The 20535-nt window shown below is 40.0% G+C and overlaps 1 long non-coding RNA gene across 1 annotated transcript in view; it reads left to right on the top strand.

Moving 5' to 3' along the window:
- LOC149873766 (uncharacterized) overlaps window positions 1-20535 on the top strand; it is a 197071-nt gene that overhangs the window by 78220 nt on the left and 98316 nt on the right. Inside the window, exon 2 of the long non-coding RNA XR_016439882.1 lies at window positions 1607-2111. This is a non-coding gene — a long non-coding RNA (uncharacterized LOC149873766). The remainder of the gene's footprint in view (window positions 1-1606; window positions 2112-20535) is intronic.

Below are 20535 nucleotides of genomic sequence, written 5' to 3'. Positions count from 1 at the left end.
CAGTTTGGAAGAAAGTGATGGATGATTGTTCATCACCCTCATGTGACAGTTAGGACCTTGACCATTTTATCCATGAGTTGCCATCTAAATCTGTTAATTGCCACCTAAATCTATTAATAGCTGTTAATACCTATTAATAGATGTTGAACAGAATGGTTGGAGATACTTCCTCTAGGCTCTGAAAACCAATAGTGGTGAATACCAGGGAGGGTAGTGAATACTAGGGAATAGATTGCTGTAGATATATCTGCTTCACTGCTCTCCCTCTAAAGCATCTACTGCTACTGGTGTCAGAGACAAGATATTGGGAGAGAGGGAACATTGGTTTGACCCAGTATGGCACTTCTTACCTTAAGCAGCTTCTGTATAGCATTGCCAATTGATGTTTCGGAGGCTTACCAACTGGTTACTTTCAAGGAGCAGATTGTCACAGTATTTCTGTGGTTTTTTTCCATTGCCATCTTCTATTATAGTTAATCTTCTCACCTATTAAGTTCAGAGTATGAGTTTGCTTCCTGCTCTTGTTAGCGCACCAAGGGCTGACTCCAAGGAGAAGGTCCATGTTCCTAAAATGATATTGCTATGTACCTCTTGAAACAAATCCACTTCTAGTATTAGGAGGTAATATTCTTTTGACTTTTTATGAACATTGAAGAATCTCCTCTGATATTCCAGAGTTGAATCCAGAATTCTGGGCTAGGCACCCTGGCACTCAACACAGTACATGAGGAAGCACCTCAAAAGTGTGATCGAGAGAACCGAGCAAGGGACTGTTCAGCGCTTCCCAGGAGGAATTGGGTGTTCAACACTTGGGTGTGTCTGCAATACTGTCCCTCTCTGGAGCAAAGACACCTGAGTCATTGTTTCATAGAGGATCTCCCATCCACTCAGGATCCAAAGCCCAGAATCCTTTCCTAAAGCTGAGCACCTATATCTATTATTTGAGCAGGCTAAGCAAAGCTCACTCTTTTCTTTCAAAGTGGTAATGGCGATGGTGCTGCCCTCTTCTATATAAAGAACTAGCAGTTAGAGGAATCATCTAGGAAGTGGAAACGCAAGTTCAGTGCCCTTTTCAGCCTGTGGGAACTCAAACCCACATTTTCTATTAGAGTCCCTTACCTACTACACTGCAGGCTAGCTGGTGAGGCAGGGGAACAAGGAGGGCATGGGGAGAACGCTTCACTCTTCCTCTTGAAACTCTGCATCAGAGAATGCAAAATTCATGGATGCAGAGAGAAAGAGAAAAAGAAGGAGTATCACTTAGCAGCCTACTGGTTATGGCACATACCTGGGAGAAAGGAGACTTGGGTTCTTCTGATCCCTGCTTCAAGGACTATTTCTGTTTTTTGCTTTCAACTGTTATTGTAGGAGACAGAAATAGTTTCTAAAGTATGGATGAGAGTATTGCTGTCCCCCTTTTTCCCCCTGACTAGCCTATAGCCTGGTGCTTAGAGCAATCTCCTGAGAGATGGGGAAGGGATATGTGAATTGCCTCAGGGTGAAGAGGGCCTAGAATCCAAACATCCCATTTTTGGGGCAAGTGATGTAACCACTAGACCATTAGGTAAAAGGTGTACATTATTTCTGTTTCCTCCTTTTCCTCCAGGTGCATTCAATTTTTAGAAGGAAAGCTTCATCCACATATGAAATAATGTTATCTCTGGAAATTAATTCTCAGAACTCCATAGTGGAATCAGAAAACTCCCGTAGTAAATAAAGTGGGAAACAGGTAATATATACATGACAAGCTATTATTTCTTTTTCTTATGTCCATTTGCCAGAGGGCTATGCAGTTTGTCTCTTACATCCAACTGTATTTCATACCTTTCTCCTAAGCAGTGGGGGAGGAAATCTATTTCCACTGTATTGTATAGAAGAATATGATGCTCATCAACTGCTAAAGAGAAACACTTGTGAGCTCGGCAACATGTTCAATATTTAAAATCTCTGTCACTGATAATCTCGCTTTATGTCATTCAAAGCTTTAAAGCTTCTCTCTGAGCAAGGATCAAATTCGTAAATGATATTCATGTTACAGTGTGTCCTATAACTTTGATTGTCACAACGATTTACCAAAAGGAAAGCAAAAGCATTCACAAGGACTAAATAGTGTGAGTATTTTTCCTCTTTGTTATAATCAAGCGTTCACCTTTGGATACAAAAACCTAATATGGACTAATGGGCAATGCTCCTCTGGATTAGCAGCGGTGCATTCAATAGCTCTTTGAACTGTGATTATAATCTGTTGTGGGGGGATATCAATTGAAAGGTCAAGTGCTTTCATAAAAAAGGTGATTATTCAGTATTTCATACATTGAACAAAAGCGTAGTAGGATTCATTGTGTGTCAGTTTCTTTGTAAATAGCATATATGCAGAGAAATGGATCACTTAATTATATAATTATCTGTCTTCAGGAAGATATCAAACTATGAATAGAAGCTGTCAAACAGGTACTTTGCTTTGCTTATGATCCTTAATCAATTACGATGATGACTACAGATTACAAGTTGACTTTAAAAAAAAGTAGAAATTACTTGTACAAAATCAAGAAGGATATTGTTGAAAATGGATTATCATATCTGAAATGAAAAATGGAATGCATTGCAGAGAAGGGGCCCTCTCTCTTATCTCTTTATCTCTTTTTATTTTCCAACGTTTACATGTTTTGTTCTGCTGTCTGAAAATATTCTGTTGATCAAGTACAAATAAAATCAGCTAATGGCTAAACTGAGAACTGATGAGAGCAAGTGCAGCTAATAGAGTTGAGCCCACTTACACCAGGTCTGTTTTTTGGTTTATTACAGCCATTTAGCAATAAAAAACTCAATTTTGGGAATTGCTTGCCAATGATAATGAGAGCCAATGAACAAAATATTAAATGAATTCTGCAAAAATTCTGTTTTATTTTTTCCGCAGTAATTTCTGATATATTCAGGTTCTTTTCAACTAAACCTCCTTCCCTTCCAATCTGAAAATGTTTGATTCCACAGTATTTTTTCTCTCAGAGCTGATAAAACTATTCATTTTGAATAATAAGTAACAGATCATTTGTATCCTTCTGTTCTGCTTGTGAATATTTTTGTAGCTGATCTTTATTCCTATTAATGCATTCAAATAGGTTAGACTATTATATGTTCACTACTTTTTCCTTTTGGTGGTTTGCTGTTTATGTTTACTATTTGCAGTGTGCAGGTCATGCTAGTTCACATGGTATTATTTTTGTTCTCTTCATATCCTGGCAACTATCTAAATTGTATAATGCCAAAGTGATGCACGGCAAATAAAATATGAATGATGAATCACAAAAAGCAACTGTGTTGTCTGTACACAAGATATGTACCAAGAACTGCTAGTGCTCCGATATTTATGAGAACATAGGTCCATAGTGAGTTATAAACAGTACAACATGGATGACCTCAACATTAGGAACTGGGATGAATTTTTCCAAATGCTGTCCTAGCAAAATATTAAATGAATTTAAACTCCAACCAGTTCTAATTTATTTACCAAAAGGTTCTATCTCTATTTTATTTTCCAAGTCATAAATATACTATTACCATTTTTAAAGTGGATCTCATAAATATTTAGAACATCATATGTAGGGTTGCAAAAGAGGCTATGCCTTGACCCACTGAAAATATTCTCATTTTTCAAATTTTTTTGCCTTTTCAAAATATCAGAGCTTAGCATGAGAAAAAGAAAAAAAATGAGTTTGAATCAGCATTCTCATCACCTAGTAACGCTCCACACCTTAAAGTTTTTTTTAATTATATGAAAGGTAATCACTATCTCTGTTGAGATAATTCATTTGATGCTTGTTGCCAAAACCCCCTGTGTTTGGTTTTTGGTCCCTGCTAAATGTTATTACATAATGTGAATGAACCTCCAAGTCTGAAACAATAGGCATTTACTACTCTTGAGCATGGTTGCCTTTTTTCAAAAGGTTTTCCTTGCTTAGCTAGGAGTGGCTGCACACATGGTAAATCTTTAACTTCAAGTGTCCTTCTGTGGTGACCAACTAAATATTAGCAAAATAAATGTTTTATGGGAAAATGTTGGCAGGGACCCCAGCAGAAACAGGTGGTATTGGGTTATTTCAATATAATGTAATGATGCAGCCAGGTTTCCATCTGGACAGCATGTGTTTGTGTCTACTTAGAGAGTATCAAAGAGTGAGAGTATGCACCAGGGATAATGGCGGTGCACAAATGTGTAGCTAGATGGCTACTTTACAAAATAATAGTCTGGGTTCTAGGTCCTCTGGGTTAAATACTTTTACTGTCAGAATCTGAATTTCTCCATAAAATATTAAAGATGAAGCAAACCTCTGACATGCAATACCAAGCCTTGTAATTATAAGGCAGTTCCTGGAAGCCAAGTATTGTTCACATTATAGCTAGGCGTTTATTATAAAAGAGTTCATTACCCTTGGAAGCTAAGACATATTTCAGAGAGAGTGCCTTGGAACACAGGCACTTATAGCAAGCTTCACTGTAGTATGAAAAAAAAGCCCCAAGCTAGCTGATCAGAATACAGCTAGGAAATAGGAGAGAAATTAGTTGAAACAAGACTGCTGCTAGCTGATACTATTCACACTGGCCCAGAAACTTAGCTGGAGTAAATCTGTAGAGCTTCATTGACTTATGCAGAGCCATGCTGATTTACACCAGCTGAGGGGCTGGCTGATCTACTCTTGATTTAATACCGAAGGAGATTTTTTCCAGTTGACAAATCTCCCCCCTCCAAACAGCAGTGCACAATGTGCACTGATGGGTTATAAACTCTCTCAGTGTTTAGGTTCATGTTCAGATTTCTGTAGTAAGAGCCAAACTGAGATTGTGAGGGTTTGTACAACTTTAACAGAGTGTGGAATCTGGCTCACTGCATTAAGGCAAAGGTCTTCAAACATTCATGGTTTTGCAAGGCTTGACAAATTTATATATATACTAGTTTTGTATATATATACTCTCATATATGTGTGTGTGTATATATATATATATATAGAGAGAGAGAGATATGTGTGTATACACACACACACACACACACACACACATTTATGTATCTTTCCGTTACACCATGCTCCCCAACACCCCCCCCCCCCCGATAGCTCTAGCCATGGCAAAGCTGCTGCTGAAGAGGTCCAGGGGAAAATGGGAAAAGGAGCCCTCCCCTCACATCACAGGCTGAGGTTGGCTCCCCGCCCCATACCACAGCCGGGGTATGAGGGGACACTGGATCCCAATGGCCTTTGCACCTGTTAACTCTTTTTGCCATGGCTAGAGTTATTGTTAACTCTTGTGCAAGGCAGGTATTAAACACTTTGAGATCAGACCTATTGCATTTTACATGTCTGCATTGCAGATAATGGTACAAGGTACAATAATGTGTGTGTGTAGAGGGGGAGGATCATTTTTAAAGGGCAAATTACATTGCATTATTGACTTCAGTGAAGGTGTCCTGTGAAGATGGCCTGCTCTGTATATACGAGCCAGTACCCCTCGTATACACCCACAGCCACACCCACATCTGTCTATGAATTAAAAATTCTCCATTTCTCTCCCCTCACTCACTCACTGATGGCCTGATTACACTGGCCTGATTCCTCCTGCTTGAGTGAAGAACCACCCAAAACCTTAGGGTGCTGGCCAGCAAAACTTGGCAGCAAAAGATCAACATGTTGCTGCCGTTAGTCGGTAGTACCATACCAAAATGCCAAGAGCCACGGAAAATATGCGATGTAACCCAGCAACTGATGAGTGATGATTATAATATCAGAAAACTATTTAACAATAATGGGTATTGGACAGATCTTGGGAAGACCTTTCCTTCCATTCACTTGATATTAAAGAGAAAAACAAAAGATGCAATCACAGCTGACACCAAAAACAATATTTATTTGTTCCGAATGTATTTGTTTGCTTTCCCAAATCCATTGCTATCTTTAGATCTTCCTCATTGTGCATATGTGGAGGTACTGAGAGCCAGGCCTCTTAGGACCTGATCCAGCAATGCACTTAAGAACGTGAGTAATTTTCAGTACATGAGCAGTCACTCTTAAATCACCAGTGTTCCCTGCGTGTTTAAAGTTACACACATATTTAAATATGTTGCTGTATCAGGGCTTTAGATTGCATTACTGCCTCTACTACAGCTTTGAAGCAATTCATTGGTATTCCTGGATCTGCATTCATTAGGGGTAGATAATTTAATCCCTCTGTGTCTCAGTTTACTTGTGGGTTCCACTATACCAACAGTGCTTCTCACCAGGTTGGTAATATTGCAAACCTTGCTTATGTTACATTTGCAAACTACTTTGCAAACCAAGAGAGAAAGGTGCTTTACAAGGCTTTCCAGTTATGTCATCCTTAGCCAGAATAGAATTGACAGCTTATTCTGCAAACCAAAAAAAGAATCATTGCTGTTTTCAGGTTTTGGTAAACATAATTCATCAGTTGCATGATCTTGTTATAAGGAAGACCTACAGTCTTGCTCTGCCATTCAGACTGTAGGTCTTCCATATCTGAAGCATCATTCCTTTGTTTCAAAAAAACAATGCAGGGTTAAGCACTTACTCCACCCCGCCACAATCTAGGGTTACCCAGCCAGAAGAAGCCGTCAGAAGAGCCAACCACTTGGAAACAGAAAAAAAGGCAATACAGTCAAGTCCAGCTGGCTCTTGAACAAGAACCACAAATTAATTGCAAACAATCCTGAAAGATATAGGTCAGAGGCCAGGTCCTATTCCACCTATTACCATAGGCGCCCAAATGCAATCCTTCTCCACCCTACACTGGTCCCCAGAAAACCATTAACAAGTCTACTTTTTAAATGTGTCATCACCTCACCCTTAAAATGAAGTCACAAAAGGCAGAAGGGCGGGGGGCACCTACATTTGCACTAATGTTTTTTTAGAATGGGATACAGTCACACTAAGGTACCTAATAAATGGTATAGGCTCAGGCTTAAGGTGTTGCAGTATTAACTGGAGATGATATTCTGTGAGGCTTCCACTGGCTGTGAGCCCTTAGAGAGATGAGTGCTATATACTGGGGGTTCAAAGTTCTCAGAATCTGGCCCAGAGAATGTAAAAAATAAATTTGTACTGTTTCTGCACTCTCTGTTCCCCCCCTGACAGAGTCCACCTATCACAAGCTTATAACTGTAAGTGAAACTCATCATTTGAGTAGAAAAAAACCTAGGGAAGCTCAGTAGGCATTGTTTCATTGATAGCCATTAGAGAACCAAGGGAGATCAAGTAAATGGTGTGGTGGGAAGGTGAGAGGAGGGGGAAGTTGATATTTCTCCAGGGGACTAAGATTCTGGGCTGTAAAAACAATCAGAGGATTCCCTGCAAGGCTGCAATAAATTGTCAGGTGGGAGGCAATCTATGTGGTTACTTCTGGCTTCCCTCAAAACTTCCTAGTGTTTGGGCTCAGGTCTCTTCTAACACATCTGTGGTAACAAGGAGAGAGACTCCTTGAAGCATTGATTCAGACACCCTGATGCCAAAGTCATTACCCTCTGCTTATTGTTTGGTGGAAAAAAGCAGAGAGTTTTGGTGCAATTCTAAGATTAAATTGTAAAATGCATTAACATTGTGGGAGAGATGGAAAGCTAGGTGGTGATTAGTCCCAGTGTAGTGCCAGGTGGATGAATGGACTAGCAAGATGCTTCCGCTTTTGCTCCCATCAGCATTGTGTTCTTTTTGGTTGCCTTCTTCCTTCAGAAGTTAAAGGAGGAAGGGATTAGGGCCTTTGCCCCATTGCTGCACTTCATATTGGCCCATGGACTAGAGCTGCTGCTTTGGGAGGAACCATCAGCTTCATCTTAATTATTTTGTGTGGAAGAAGCTTCCTTGGTACAAAGGGTTTCTCAGTCTTCCTGGTTCTCCTAAGGTTGTATAGTCTGGGGCCATTATGCCCCATACTGCCACTGGGGCTATGACTTTAAAATTGCAATCCAGCCCTAAAATTCATGGTTGTGGGTGGTATGTTGATACCATTGTTGAATTATGTATGTGAGGTGGTATGGCATCTTCCTTTTGACTCTCAGTATGATATAGAAGACATGTCCGGATCTCTACTGCAACTAGAATTTATATGAAACAGTGGGTACATCTGCACAAGACTTTGTGTGGAGTCTACACAAGACTTTACTGCGGAGCTACCTGACTTTATCTCTGCAGTAAAGTCTCCACATGTACAAGACATGTGACCTGATTAGGCTGCAGTAAATTAATAAATGCCATAGGTTAGTACTTGCAAATACAAGTAGTGTCCTGCAGCAGTGTTATTTACTGCACAGCAATGCACATGTAGACACTGATAGGGCTGGCTGGGGCACGAAGGTGCTTCAGGGCCTGCCAGCTAGCCTCACACTGGAGCACTCATGTCCCAGATGCCCCTCTGCAGCATGTTGAACTGGGTTGGAGCAGCTCTGTCCTGGCAGGGTGACACCCTGGGACCCCTGCTAACTGGGGTTGCTCCGACCCACCTCAGTGTGCTGCAGTCCCAAGCATAGGTGAAGACGTAGTGCCCAGGAGCAATAAACTTCAGTGCAATATGTGCTGGAGTTTGCTTTTAATTAATAGCATGTGTAGACGCATCCAGTGAGTTTCTGCAGGCTTTGAATTTCCTTTCACCCCAGCTGGTGCCATCATAAACTTGGACACTAACCTGGATAACAACTACCCTTATTAGAATGTAACATTTTGTGGTCTAATTCCCTAAAGCCCCAGTCAGTTGAAGGGTCCCATTGCAATAGGGTCCATACAGGCTCACAGTTCATCTCAGGAGAGTTGTAGTCTCCTAGCTTGGCAAGGTGGCATCTTCTAAAAATGCTCAGAAATGTCAGTTTACAAGGATTTTTATCCTAAGCCTACATGTACTCTTGGGAATACAGAGGAATTCACATTTATTAAGAACCCCATTTATGCTCCTGTCTTGGTTAGCTGGACCTCATGTCCAGGGCCTGTGTACCTATTGATTTACCTCTGGAGTGGGTAAGGATGGGTAAGTGGGTAACCATGGCTTCTGGTTGACAAGAAGGAAACTGAAACAATGATTGGAGCATTGTACTTTGCTGCAGACATTTATTAATAGAAAATTACTGACCTCTAGAACTATAGGGGAGCATGGAGGATTTGTTCAGAGGTTTGTCTCTAAACACAAGAAGCCAGATTTTGAAGTTATTTAGATGTCTAAAGCAGCAGATAGGCTCCTAGTGATACTCCAGGAGTATCCCATGGAGATTAGGTGCCTAATTGCCTTGTTTGCAGTAAGAATTGAGACCTATTATATTTAGGCACTTTTGAATATCCCATATTTTGCTTCAGTATCTTTGAAAATCTGGCCGCATCCCTCCTGGGGCTGCACTTAGGATCATTCATTTTACAAGCTGCTCCTTGTTCAGGGTTATGTTAAAAGGGAGCGAGAGTGTTGAATAAAGGGTTGGGAGTTCTGTTCCTGTTCCTAACCAGAAATAATTTCTTGGCTGCCTCAGAATTTGAAAACTCCCCCCTCATGTTTTGAAAAAATGTAAAGCACCTGTCACTGACTAAATTGAGTTTGCATCCATATGCACAACCCTAGCTCAGAGGTCTGTATTTCAAAGAACCTTGGGTTCATTTTGGATCTATCTTGAGTAGAGAAAGTCTGGGCAGTTGGACCTGTTCCAAAGCAGTTCATCAATCCTTAATGTTTTCAAGAAAGTTTTATTTTGCCGCAGTGTCTACTAAAGAGTTTAAGGCTGGCCTGGCAGAGGATCAAAACCTGTGTTATTTGGGATTGTAGTGACTTCATAAGATCTTGCGGCATGGACTCAATTAAGTTTAAAAAATCAGGAAGGTGTGTCTTTCTGGTCTTTACATTAGATGTATATAGTATCTCAAGTATTCTGGAGTTGAACAGATGCCATATTTTGAAGCTAATATATCTGAGACTCTGCTAAGAAATTTAGTCTGCCAAATCCATATATCTCCTGGAAACAACCAAAGTTATAATTGTGTCTTCTATGGCCATGAAAGATGCTAATAAGTGCCTCCTATAACAGCACATAAAGAAGAACACTTAAATGAGGGCAGAGAATTATGGTGTATTATTTTTTTTATCATTGAGTAACATTGTAAAAGCTCCCTTCTTCCTTCCATTGGAACCTTTTCTGAGCGTTGAAAGGCATAATAAAAACAATCAGTATATTCTCATTTTTCTGTGTGAAAAGATGAAGTCATGGCATATGGTCAGCTCACCAGTGCTGTTAATAATAAACCACAGATAATTAAGCACTGATTTATTCCTCTACGTAAGTGAAACAAATTGCTTTAACGGCTTTTGCTGAGGACCATCTAGTCAGATGGATTATATATAGGAAGTTCAAACTAAAAATTATTAGAGATCATATTTCAGTGTGGTGGAGGTTTATGGTAGAAACAATTAGAAAGCTAACAGAATGTGTCCTGTATTCTCTTTGATGGAAAATCAGATATTAATCTGGGGAAAAGTCTAATTCTCACCACAGCTGCTCCCCTTGCTCTATTGCTCCAGCTTTAGGTTGGAAAAAATGAAAATATGTTTAAAAAATTGATCATAGCTTATAATAGCAATAATCACCTTGAAATTGGTTGTTACTACAGTTAATGAACAGAGTATTAGAGCATAAAACGCCCTCAGATTCCCTCAGGCTATTAACTAACAAGCTGGTTGTTAACTGAGGGTTGTATGGTATCTTTATTTGGTGATTGTCTTTCAGAGACATGGGGGGAAAACGATAGCTTTAGCCACCACCTGGATTTGATATGTGGGACATTTGAGGCACTGAGCATGTGAATGGCCACTCCCAGAGTCATGGCATCATGCCCAAGGCAGACATAGTACCTAGGGGAGTGCTGGAGAAAATACACATTGGCAGCAATCATGACAATAAGAGCATGTCTGCAACCCTCCATTACACAGCCTGGCTCAGCTGGCTGCCATAGATAGGGAGGGTATGACCCAGAGATTACCTCCTTTCTCATGGATTTAACAGTGCTGGATATGCTTAACTTCCCCACTGCTGCATTCTGGGAACAGAAGAGCTGGCACTATGGTTAGCCCCTACACAGTGATCCCAGGGGCAAAAAGCTGCTTGTATCTGGTGCACCCATGCAGGCTGAGGTGCAGTCTAGGTCATCATGAGATTTTCCAGTTGGCTTTGTTTTTAATCCCCTACAAAACTCACACTTTCTCCCCATTTTCTTATCTTTGTCCAATTCTACCCTTTGGTTCTGCACATCAATGTCTTTTTTTTTCCCCCTGCAGAAGACGCAATTTCCCCATATGAAACGCATTAGTGTTTTTATGAGCTGACGTGAATTGAAATGCTCCCTCTTCCAAGGACTGAAGAGCCTTGTCTGTAGAACTCTCAGCCCCCAACAGTCTGCGGTGTTCAAGGCAAGAACTCAAATCCTATATCTTTGTGGCAGTGGCAATACATTGCTACCAGACTTTGAGGCAGGAGTATGTTTTGCTTTGTCAAAAGAGATTTGCCCAAATGGAGTAGTCTTTCACAATATCATGATCATACAAATCTGTCTGGATGCAAAATTAACCTCTACCACCTATTTGGTTAAGTTAACTGCACTAAAGAAACTATCCCCTGCATTTTTAATGTCTGCGCACATTTGTTGCAAGACTAATATTTAACAGCATTTTTTCAAACGGAAAAACCTGGCATTAGCTGCATGCATGAAGTATCCTCCCTTACATATGGGAACATTCACAATTGAGACAGATCAATTGAGACAGTAGCTTTTGTTAAATTCAGCAAATTACAAAGATTAAGTCATGTTTCTTTGCAAATCCTTTTTGCACTGTGTGATGTATATGAAGAGAAAAAAATATTCTTTGTGTTGGAAATTCTGTATGAAGACACCAGATAGTGGTGTGAAAGATGTGAACAGTTTTACTTTATTAGCTTATCAACTCTTGGGCTGTCTAGAGCTTCCATTCAGCCAATGTAAAGTACCATTTCACCAGGTGAAATGATAGATGTATAGTATCACCATAACAGCTAGGCAAACTACAGAGACATTCTTCCTGGCAATTCACACTTGCCATTGCACATTTTGCTGTCCTTTCCCATTCCCTGTGCTAAGCTACAAGTTCCTTAGAAATGTAGGCTTACTGCTTTAATGCTAATGTTATTTAGAAATTTCAGATTGCGGGTTTGAATGCAAGGAAATTGACCTCACTAGAATTCATGCATCAAATCTCATTTGGTCAGTTGGGCTTTTATGGTGTTCATGGGTTTAGTGTTACTGTTCATGGGTTGGTGTCCCTTGAGAACTTCATGCCAAGGAGAGAAAATACCATGCTAGTATACTGTTCTTCCAGGATTTTTTAATTACATCATTTTTTGAGCTCAGGAATTTGGGACCAACAGAGTTGGGATGCACAATGCTTTTGGATACATTTTAGGAATTACTACAATACACTTGGTGTCCTTCAATAGTAGGGGTGGGCCAAAGCTGGCCAAAAGCTTGGACAATAAATGTATCCTGTGAAATATAAGGTTTCATAGAAATTCAGTTTTTTTCCATAGGAAAATGTCTCTTTCATAGAACTTTTCCCAATGTTTTGATGGGAAAATTTGAAACAAATCTTTTGAATTGATTTGCTGAAGATGCAAATGGCAGCATTTCAAAAGGAAATGTTTTGTTTCAATTGAAAATGTCAATTTATTTTCATATTTATAATTCCACTTTTTTAGAATGCTTTTTTTTTCATTAAAGTGTCCCCCATTTGCCTTCTGGTCCATATCAGGATAAAAAGAAATGCCAAACTTTTAGAAATTCCCACAGGACAGAAATTCTGGTTTCTATTCAAAAAGGATGTGGAGAAGCTTGAGAGAGTCCAGAGGAGAGCCCACACGCATAATCAGAGGTCAGGAAAACAGATCTTATGATGACCGGCTGAGAGCCATGGGACTCTTTAGCCTGGAAGAGCACAGGCTCAGGGGTGATCTGATGGCCACTTATAAGTTTATCGGGGTGACCACCAGGATCTGGGAGAATGTTTGTTCACCAGAGCGCCCCAAGAGATGCCGAGGTCGAACGGTCACAAACTCCTGCAAGACCACTTCAGGCTGGACATAAGGAAGAATTTCTTTACTGCCCGAGCCCCCAAGGTCTGGAACAGTCTGCCAGCGGAAGTGGTTCAAGCACCTACATTGAACACCTTCAAGAGTAAATTGGATGCTTATCTTGCTGGGATCCTATGACCCCAGCTGACTTCCTGCCCTTTGGGCAGGGGGCTGGACTCGATGATCTCCCGAGGTCCCTTCCAGCCCTAATGTCTATGAAATCTATGAAATTCATCCCTATGATTTGCTTTGCAGTTGTTTTTCTGTTTACAAAGGATATAGGCTGTAACACATGTTCCCAGCAGTTAACTATCTGAATTTGTCTATACCCATTCCCAAACCTTTGGTGTCTACCAAGCCTGATAGTACTTGCCAGAGAAGAGCCCAGAACCACCTCCATCACAAACTTCCAGGTCTGGAGCATCCCTATCTACTGTGGGACTGGCTGAGGCCACGGTAATTCCTACTAAAAAGAACTGATCTTTGATCTCCATTATCTCTTCCCTGGCCTGGTCAGGAAACACTACAACAAATTTAAAATACCTGAGTTGAAAATTTGGCCTCCTGTTTAAAGGTATAAGGATAGAGCTAGAGGTCTAACTTTAAACTTCATTGTTGAAAATTCTGGTCTTGTGTCTGTTCAGCTGCAAGTCACTTGTGGCTCTCTGCCTTTTGACCAACATCATCACCACCTACTCAAAATGACTAATGTATTTACTGGACTTTGGCTTAATTTGCTTTTCCAGAACAGCTGAAAGCAGATATAAGTTCACAGACTTTGCTTCCAAGTATAGCAAATGTTTCATTTAATACCCTACCCATTCAAGGGGGATTCCTAACAATCTGCAGAGAAGGAAGAATTTATACATTAAATAGTGCAATGCAAAAGCACTGCAAATTTCAGTATCCCATTTGTGAAATCATATTCATGCATGATTGTTCAGTATTTACAGAGATTTAATAATAGCTCAATAGCTGTTTGCACCTAATAAATTCAAAGCAATTAATGCCTTAGTGTGTTTTAGCACAAGGATGTCAAACATACGGGTGTTACATATCCAGTTTTCAGTTACTACTGGCAAAATCATCATTAGTTGGCAACAGAAAAAGCAGGTGGTGTAATGGTGGTGGCATTAAGCTCCTGAGCACCAGCTATGCTGATACAGTGGCTCCTGCAGCCATGGCAAGAAATCTTGTGGCCGGGATCCATGTGTGGGCTTCGTGGGATGGATGACCTACCATATAGCTCCTGACAGGGAACAGGCCCTTCCAGTTTATTTGAATTAAACACCCTTGTGTTAAAGTATAGCACATTTTATTGTATATCTGTTCAACCCAGTGCAGATCAGTTTGGAAGTTTCATGACTAACTGTGAAGGGTCCCAACTATAAAATTCATGATACCTGACATAGCTCAGGAATGGGTTGTTGCATACACAGCATACTCTTTTTATGGGCCCTAAACACAATTTGAATCATATTGCACTAATAACTACGGAACTTCAGAAAATGCTCCGCAGACACAAAAATTTAGTAGATATGTTGGCTTGTGCTTGTAGTTGCTCAAACCTTAGGCACAGGAAGGGCGTGATGCTTCAGCAATGAATTCCTACTCTTGTCTCTGTGAAAGTGACATTGTGGAACTCAGTACTGCTTTTACAATATTCCTTGGCCTGTTGCAATCTTTTTACATTATGTAATCAAAAGGCAGAGACTGTTAAGGGAAATCTTCAGCTGAATACAATCCCTACAGCATGCTACATTTAAAAATAATGTGCTCACCTTTGTGATTTTTTTACAGTACTTCACCATACTCCATTGTAACTTAATTTTCCATAGTGTCAACCATTCTTTTGTCCATCCCCACTCGCAGTCTCATGCTTGCTGACCCATAGCTTCCTGCTGCTCCCATACAAAATTGCATTGTGAATGAAAGCACTTGCAGTGTGTTTAGCTTGAGATAGTATAACAAAAGGCTGCCAAATGGGACATGTGGTAGGCACTTATTTGTAATATTCCAAGATGGTCAAATCAAGGGCACTGCAAAGGCTGAAGATCTGTTCCTTAATAAAATACTTGCTTTGTTCAACCAAGGGTTTTATTTATATATATTAGCCTGGTTGAAAGTAGGGATGAGTACATTTTTTTTCAGGAAATTCTTGAAGCCTGCAGCAAGGTTGTCCTGGAAGCATTCATGAATTTAGGTTGAATGTGAGAAATAGTTTTGGCTAGATAATTTATTTTGGTGGCAGATTCAAAATACTGGTGCTGCTAGTATGTCAGTATTTAGAGCACTTGTCCAGCATCTGGCAAACCTTGGTATTCAATTCCTTTCTATGCCTAAAGGGATTCCCCCACTTCCCAGGAGAGTGCCCGAACCACTAGTCTAAAAGATGTTCTGATATAGAAATGTTCTTAATCTCCCCTGTTCTGCTTTGGATTAAACAACAAAATATTGAGCAAAAGAATCCATGCGGACTGGACTTTCACCATGTGCCAGCTGTGTCCTTATACAGGGTCCCTTGCTTTAGGGAACATTAAGCATATGAAGGGAGGGCAGGGTGCTACCTTAAAGACAACTAGCTGAGAGAGGCATAAGTTTTCATAAGCAGCTACCTGCTTCATTAGATACTGGGAATGGGCTGACCTGGCCAAGCACCTCTAAGCATACATATGACATTCAGGGCGGTTAGATCACTTTAAAAATGGCTACCCAATGAAACTTAGTTCATCGAATCCCTGTGTAGACCCCATTTGCCCCTTGATTCCCTCTGTGCATTCCACTGGCCTCCCTGATCTCCCCACGCCCCACCCCTCAGCTTCCCCATTCCAATTTACCTTAGATCAGGTGATTATTTTAAACTTGATCTAACTGCCCCTGGCCTCCCCAAATGTCTATACATACCCCAAGTATATAAAAGGATTTATTTCTTGATTCCAATTTTAGAACAACAACAAAAGGTATCATACTTTTTACAGAACTTCTGATAACTGACTGTTAACTTCAGAATGATTCATAGGTTACAAAACAAATTCTATTACATTTGCTTTGTGATGTAGCCAGTCCAAATAATTCTCCTTTGTTTCCTCTATCAAAGACAGGTCTCAAAGCAGCCACTGTATACCTCTGTACTATGTACTGACATCACTAATAGTGCATATTTTCAAGCTGTAAAAACTACATGATCAATTTGACAATATTTAGCAACAGAAATTGTGTGGAGGAAGAGTTAAGAGATAAGAGAACCTTAAGCCTGTTCTCCCCCATCCTTTGCCCTACACATCGTTTTTCTTTCATATATAGTCTTCACTGATTTACACAGAGTCTTGTGTCTGGTAAGGCAGCCCTCAAGACGTAAGAACAATGACTATATAACCTAATGGTCTGAATGCCCATCTGAGAGGTAATCAAAATCTGTTCTCTACCTGACTCCAGTCTGGAATTTTATAACAAGATCTCCTGCTTTGCACGTGAGATTTTTTTTGACCATCAGGATATATATAATGAAAGTGTCCCTCAATCACCCTTTGCTGAAGTTAAAATTATGATTGAGCCAAAGAGAAAGAGTGAATGACTTTCTCGCCTAGTGGTTAGGCCATCCACTCAGGAGATAGGACATCTGACTTCTGGTGCTTCAGTGAATGTTTAAATAGTCATAAAAAGATAGAGAGTACCCCTAAGTGAGATTGTCCTGTGGCTGGGTGTCTAGGGCATTCTCCCAGGAGATGAGTTTGAATCCCTGCAGGTAGAATAGGGAATTGAACCTGGGTCCTCACCGTCCTGGCTGAGTATCCTAAACTTGGCCATAGGGAAAAGAAAAGGTGAGCAGCCCTCTCTTCTCTGCTCATCTCCTGAATTTGTCCCTTTATTTCCTCTGCTTTTCTTTTCTGAAGTTGAAAAATGTTATTTCAAGTCAAATGGACTGTCTTGTGTCTTACTAAATGTTCTCTTTTGGGAGGTGGGTTTGAGGGGTAAGTCTCAGCAAGAAAAAACAAAAGTAGTCCAGATTTAGTTCAAATGGAATATTTTTCTTTCATTTTGTATTGGGCTGAAAAAAAAGAAAAGAAATACACAGGCAGACTTGAAAATTCTTTGAAGAAATATTTTCCAGAGAAATGTATTAGCTTTTGTAAAGGTGTTGGATGAATAGAAGACTAAAAGTTTGATCCCAAACTAATTAAAATCTATAGAATTTATCCTACGGATATCAGTGAGTTATGGATTGGAGACTCTACTATTTTCATGGCAAGCATAGCTATTCGTGCTTCAGAATTAGTTCACTGAAAGGGTCTAAATGGAAATGCTGAACTCAACAACTCAACTGCCATAGAAAGAATAACTATATGATTTAAGTTAAAATCTGAATGCTTTTTTCATTATAAAGCACCTACACCTTTTCAACCAATCAGATCACACAGATGAGCTGGACAGTCTGTCTCCTGTCAAGATATTTTTTGTTCCAACAGAAAATCCAATGGATTGCTCCAACCATCATTACTAGAGTGTGGGCAAGTGCCAAATATTTGCTGAGCACATCAATATGTTTCAGTATCAACGGCTGTGCAGTGGTTGACTTGGAGGAAGAGTTAAGAGATAAAAAACTGGATGGAGCTGGGTCAAGGTATCAAAAGGGATGTTATGTAGGTCTGATTTCAGATTTCAGTGTTGCCAACCAAATTTACCATAAAGCAAAAGAGGGACACTTTCATCTGTCAGATCATTATCTAAGTTGTTATCATCCTTTGATCCAAAGCACAAATTTACATAAAATTATAGACTTATATAAGAGTAAGCATATACATACAGCATTTTAGGACATGACTGTTGTCTAACTCACTTCACATACAAGCCTTGTCCTTTCAATGAGACAATGCATAGAGTGTTCAACTTAACCAAGGCTGGCAGGATTTAACCTTGAATTAGGCCCTACACTACTTTAATTCTGAGTTAGAATCACTTAATATGAGTGCCACGGTTAGATTCTTCTTGTTGAAAACTTCAGGAAAATATTTTACACATTTGAAGCCTTTTTTTTTTTTTACAACTTCTGAGACCTTTTTCCAAATAAACAACAGTTAAGCCATTAATTTCTTCAAGCATAATGTGCTAGCACTTTACAACCCATCCCTGTTTTCACTACTAATTGCTCCACAGAAAAGAGATTTTTTTAAAAAGTTAACAAAACCAGAAGAATAGAGCAATTGTGTTTTTACTGGTATGTTTCTATACTGCAAAGGTGTACCCTTCAGTCACTTCACTAAATAGATAGCTTTCTGAGAAGAATTGGGAGCACGAGAAATGACATCATGGGTTAGAAAGGAAAAATGGGAATTTGATTAGAGACACTAGGACCTACAGTTGTAGTCATTTAGGCTAGGGACAGATATTACACACAAACTGGTTTAAGTGATCAGAAACTGGTTTAAACCTGTAACAGAACAGATGATCACTGTACATAAAACAATTTGAGATTGGCTGAAACTGTTTTGAGATACTACATTCTGCCAGGTTTATCAGACTTAACTGATTTGGGTCAAACCAGTTTATGTAGCATCTGTCCCACACCCCTTACTGATTTAAGGTAAACTGGACACCCCCAGCATCCTGGCATGCTCTGTGGGCTGAGAGGGGCTCTCTGCTCCACAGCAGGGCTAGCCCCTGCACTCTACTCCCTGGCTTCAGGTCCAGAGACTGCTTCTGCCCCTCCCCTCACCACTCCCTGCTAAGCAGAAATTCTCCCCGCCCCTCTGCCTTGCCTTTTATTAGCTAGTGGACCACATGCTGGCCAGAGTCTCTGCTGAATCAACAGGCAAAATCAACTGTAGCTGGTAATGTCCCTCTATTGTTTTTTAAATTAGGTGATAAACACTGTTATCAATTCCCTGTTTGGTTAATTAGAGCTCCTGCCAGAGCCTGGCCACCCCCTCCTCCCTCTGAGCTCCATGCTGTGGAAGGAAGAGAAGGCTGCTCTAGCACCACTTGGCTTCTAGCCTGAACCACTGCAGGCATGTGCTTGAATTTCTGGGATGTCTGTCCAGTTACAAAACTGATTTAGCCTAGCAAGGTTAGGCTAACCTGCAAAGATTGAATCAATTCAGGCTCAGGCTTTTTGAATGTCTGGCCCTAGCCATTGATGTGGAGTCTGAGATAAGGTTTGCACTATGCAGGATTCTGCTGCACTGGGGAAAGTAAGATCAGGGAGACGTGGAGACAAAATGCAGCCTGAGCATAAATCTTGTTTCCAAAAATTTGATTTCTCTGTGGTACTTAAACTCTCACCTTCTTGATGTGTTTCCGATATGAGGTATATATGGTCCTTTATGGACCAGATTTTTCAAGGGCTCAGATCTAGACAATTTTAGAGCTCATTTAGATGTTTAAATAAGGACCACCTTTTCAAAAGTTTTCATTTCCTGTCATGACATATATGGCCAGATTATTAAAAGACCCTGATATGCTAAGATCTTTTGAAAATCAGCTACTTATTTTGATATCTATGGAGGAGTTAAGCTTTTTTGAAAACCTGGTTCCAATTGTGTGTGGTGAGGTTTTTAAGAAATTGGGTTATAATGCCCATTATGACCTATGCATGTTTTTGGTTCCGCCCATGTTTTTCTTTTCATTTAAGAAACTTGCATTTTTTCCTTTTAAGCATATCATTCTTACTGTTAAAAATGTCCTACAGCCATAAAGTTTGGATCCGCATTCACGCAGTCCTAGCCAAATTCAGAATGGACATTTGGGTGGTTGGATCCCATTTGCAGGTGATGACATGAGCAATGTGTTAGATGAAAATGAAAAAGGTGGTAATATCTGAGCTCTCTGGAGAGGGACTATTCACATTCCAAGATAAAAACTCTCAAGGCTTGATCCTGGTCTCAGTGAAGTCAATGAGAGTCTTTCCATTGTTGTCAGCAGAACCTGAATAGGACTTCAGTGTATCTCTAGACTGCAGTAATACAAAATTCTTTAATGCGCATGCTTTTAAAATTAATTGATAGAACACTAACAGTTATTTTCTTGCCATAAGAGAATCAAGCACTTCATTCATTCATTCCAACTATTTTGAACTATGGCTTGTATAAAGGTCTGTGTTCCCACTTAAACGATTATTTGGAGGAACTAAGAAAATAAAAACCCTATCAAGTTCTATATAATAATAGATAAATAAAAAATCTGATGTTTGTAATGTCCATTGAAAAGGATGGCAATAGTATTTCTTTCCCACACTGTTTGTCTCTTTTTCAGTTGCCAAACTCAGCTATTTCCTCTGTGTTTCCAGCTGAGGCTGAGAGGATTTTCCTTTGCGTTTTTCATTGAGTGACATCACCAGCAGTGTTATCAGAACTATGGGAGTCATGTTACTTCATTAACTTTTGCTGCTTGCACTGTTAGCCATGCAACATCTGAACACAAAA

Source organism: Crocodylus siamensis, chromosome 1 (assembly GCF_052110815.1).
Source record: "Crocodylus siamensis isolate JL-2025a chromosome 1, ASM5211081v1, whole genome shotgun sequence".
In the NCBI taxonomy this organism is placed as follows: Eukaryota; Metazoa; Chordata; order Crocodylia; family Crocodylidae; genus Crocodylus; species Crocodylus siamensis.
This window is presented reverse-complemented; position numbering and strand designations above follow the sequence as displayed.